Consider the following 4,521-nt stretch of genomic DNA (forward strand, 5'->3'; position numbering starts at 1 on the left):
TGTGCACCACCACTGGCCTGGATGAACACGCTGATTCGATTGGGAAGGCTATCATAAACCTATTGTTTTCTCTCCCGAGGAAACTAGACCCACAACTGTTGTAATTGGTCCTTGATATCGTGAATTCTGGCAATGGAGCGGAGATGACGTCCCAGCTGGTCCCACAAGCATCCTATCGAGAAAGGAGTTGGTGTGTTTATTAATCACGAAGTATATCAACATACGCAGACAGTTCATAGCCGTGCCACTTGCAGACGAGCATTGTCGTGTTGCATAATTTGCACCAAAAAACTGTCACATGATTTGTAACACAAGAGAATGCATGACGTTTTAGACCTACTGTTGTGCTTCCAGACTTACCTCATTCACCACCATCCGTGACTTGAAATCATACACGATGGTTCACCACTCCGAGACGTCAGGAGCAACACCGCAGTGCCTATACAAAACATTGCGAGGGAGGGACTTCTGCCCCGGTCGCCCCCTTACCGACATCGGACATCATGAGTAGTGCAAAAATTACGATTCATCGCAGAATTCAATGCGGCGCCATTAATCAGCAGTCCATGCTTCCCGATCACTTGCCAGTCCATCGCTAATTCGACTACTGGTAGTCTCTGACCAATGGTGTGAGATGACGTACAGTGTTGCAGGGAGTCCACTACTTGTTCTCGTATGGCAGGCACGCCTGTGGAGGGGCTACGATGTTCTCGGTGCAGAATACGGCTATCCTCCCTTTGTGTTGGTCACACGCCCTGTGCCAGAATCTTCGCCTCGAGTATGCCTTCACTTACTTTTACGTGCAGTCCAACGTCGGGTACTGTGCAATCGGAGTTCCCCACAAATCTGGATACTGCACGATTCGACCAACCGATCGAAAGGAGAGAAACAACGATGCCTCTTTCAAGTTCTGTCTGATCCTGGTAATGCTGTCTCACATAGTATCTGTCTCACTTTTTCGTCGGGCGGCGTATCTGCAAGAATGCTGCTATTATTCTCTTGTATAGACCTCTTATTAAAACTGATTGTTTCAGTTTCAGGAAATATAAATTTTATATTTTTATCAGACTCTGTGCAGTAACTCGTCTATCTAGAATAAAGTGCATATATTATTGTCTAAAACAAAATAATTTCTTCTTTTACATCGTGTTCCAATGACACAAAATTTTTTACTGTGTATGAATAGCTTAATTTTGTTACCGTCCTGTTTGAACTCAGGTGAAAGTCAAGTTGTCACAGTGCAAGGACAAAACTAATCACATGAAATCTTTTCTTCCAGAAAACTTGGCGGTCGTTACAATGACTCATCAGTTTCTGCTTTCCACGCGGTTGTCATATCCTCGTTGGACCGTAACCATACCTCTTCGTCTTAACGTTACTACGATTTCATCGTGATTCAGCATTTTCGGCTATACGTGATATAAAATTCCTGCTAAAACGGAAGTTTTGCTGGGTCATTCTGAGGTTGTGTGTTTGGGACATGCGAGAGAGAGGTTACAGCTTTTGTAGAGTAATTGTTAAAACAAGAGGAATTTTTGTACTATAATACATACGAAACTGATAAATTGGGACCTATTTCTGCAATAATAGTTTTGTTGTCATTGTATTGATTTACTACGGGTATGTGGAAAGGTTGCATTGGCCGGAATATCCAACTATAACGGAATTAACCTGATCTACAACTGAGTTTCGCTTCATTGACAAAACACTGAGAAAATACAGCAACAATGCAAATACGAATACTTCCATAAAGAGTAAAGTACCTGTTCTGCAGCACTGCTGGAGTATATGTACACGATTACCAGTTGGAATAACGGCGTACAGAACGTAACAGGCTGGTAATGTATACATCGCTTATTTTTATGTTTATATTTTCTTTGGTTCAAATGGCTCTCAGCACTATGGGACATAACTTCTGAGGTCATGAGCCCCCTAGAACTTAGAACTATTTAAACCTAACTAACCTAAGGACATCACTCACATCCATGCCCGAGGCAGGATTCGAACCTGTGACCGTAGCGGTCGCGTGGTTCCAGACTGCAGCGCCTAGAACCGCTCGGCCACCCCGGCCAGCATATTTTCTTTCACATAGACTCTGACTGGCACGCGATATCAGGTGAAATGATATCTAACTATTGAAAGAATAAGAGAGACTTATCACTGACCCCTGGTAATGGGCAACGGAGGAGCAGTGATATGACTTACCATGTTTGTTATATATCGCTATGAGTAGCAACGTCGTGCAATCATGAGAGTGTTACTCTGTTGACTAGATTAATATTTGAGTAGAGCATGAGAGAATCAGATTACAAGATAAAGCCACGTGTCTGCGTAGGGAACAGATATGCAATGTACAATTTTCCTGTGAAAAATCATTGTGGTCCCTCGAGATACACTGATAGTGTTCTAGAAGAAAAACGAGCAAACACAATCGTTTCACGGTCCTAAATTTCACTCTTCTAGAACTGAGTCCTTTGTTATTCCATGCTTTGTGAAGCAGTCATTAATATGATTACGTCACCCAAGGGACGTCGTACATATTAGAATAGAGAATTCAGGAATCGCCGCACTATAGGCCTTGACTATTGAAATAAACGACAAGAACTAACTATTTAAGTAATTGCTTGGATAAAGAGGGAGACACTGGGTGTGGTGTCACACATCGATTTCAAACCGTGGATGTCACAACTGGCAATGGAATTATCGCGGTCATACTGGGTCTGGCAGACCCAATGACGCGTGCCCGCTGCGCCACAACTGCAGTGGTCTGGACTACTCGCGCGCTCTGCCTCCGCGATATATTACTACCGCCGCAACCCACACAGCTCACTTGCATCTGGGGCCTCATCGCCATGACCCCATCGTTCGTTCTTAGTACAGTGAGCCTCATTATAGATGCTACTGTATTAGCTGGACTCTAATTCTTGCTACATTATTTATAATGTATATTCGTACACTTGGAGAAATACAAGTTACTTAACTGTTTTGTTTGGTGTGTTACCGTGTTCGCTAATCATTTCTGCTCCTGTCCAGCTTTCCTACAACGACTCCTAGCGTACGACTGACTCTGTAGCCCACCTCTCCTTACCATTATGTACAATGTCGCATACTGTGGTGTCACCGCCAGACGCCACACTTGCTAGGTGGTAGCCTTTAAATCGGCCGCGGTCCGGTAGTATACGTCGGACCCGCGTGTCGCCACTATCAGTGATTGCAGACCGAGTGCCGCCACACAGCAGGTCTAGAGAGACGGCCTAGCACTCGCCCCAGTTGTACAGCCGACTTTGCTAGCGATGGTTCACTGACAAATTACGCTCTCATTTGCCGAGACTATAGTTAGCATAGCCTTCAGCTACGTCATTTGCTACGACCTAGCAAGGCGCCATTATCAATTGCTATTTATCTTGTGATGCATGTACCGTCAGACCGATGTTGACCAATTATGGATTAAAGTTAAGTATTCCAGAACCTACGTACTTTTGTTACTAGACTCAACTCCTTTAACTGTTCCAGACCTCACGCCAACCTGCGTGAGCTTAACGCGTGCCTTTTGGCTTCCTCTCATAGTGGCTTGGCTGCCTTGCCAAGTCACAACACATACAATACAGGAGAATATGGTAGTTATATTTCATAGGTTCGTCCAAGATACATGCCTTAATAACTACGGCACTATATTTTCATTTGAAAGAAAAAAGCCTTCGAATCACAGTCCAGCCACTAGAATTTAATTTCTCCACATAGCTACTACAAAATTGGGGTGCTTTGTTTCAATAGACCAAGACAGAATTTCTATCATTGTCAGGTATACCACGAGACATATCGAAAGTTACTATCCCAAAAACGCATTAAATATTGCTCAAAACTAAGATTCTACGAAAGTTCTTATGAGGTTTCACTTGGTTGTCAGAAATATAGACGAATTGATACACTATGCGATCAAAAGTATCCGGACACCCCCAAAAACAAACTTTTTCATGTTAGGTGCATTGTGCCACCTACTGCCAGGTGCTCCATATCAGCGACCTCAGTACTCATTAGACATCGTGAGAGAGCAGAATGGGGCGCTCCGTGGAACTCACCGACGTCTAACGTCGTTAGGTGATTGGGTGTCTCTTGTGTCATACGTTGTGTCATAAGTGAACAGATAGCTGTTGTAAACTGCATTTGCTATGTACTGTGAAGTTTACCTACGATTATTTGCCCTTAGCCATTGAGGACCCTTTTATTGGTTATATTACAAGCAGTGTTGCAGACTTAATTATTCAAGTCACAAAAATAAGTAAACCTTTTACGTCGTTTGTGTGACTTTGTTACTGATTCTTTGGAGTGTAGTAGAACCTTTGTTCTCCCATCCTGTCATTCGACCCAGGGGCATAGCTATGTAATAGTGACAGTGAGAAATAGTCATAGCGGTGTACTGCACCAGAAGCCGTTTGACGAACTCACAAACTCGGCCTACCGTAACAACAGTGGCAGCTCGGCTTCGACAGCAGTAGCGACGAGGCCTTTAAAAAACTGGTG

This window comes from Schistocerca serialis, chromosome 6, assembly GCF_023864345.2.
Source record: "Schistocerca serialis cubense isolate TAMUIC-IGC-003099 chromosome 6, iqSchSeri2.2, whole genome shotgun sequence".
NCBI classification, from domain to species: Eukaryota; Metazoa; Arthropoda; class Insecta; order Orthoptera; family Acrididae; genus Schistocerca; species Schistocerca serialis.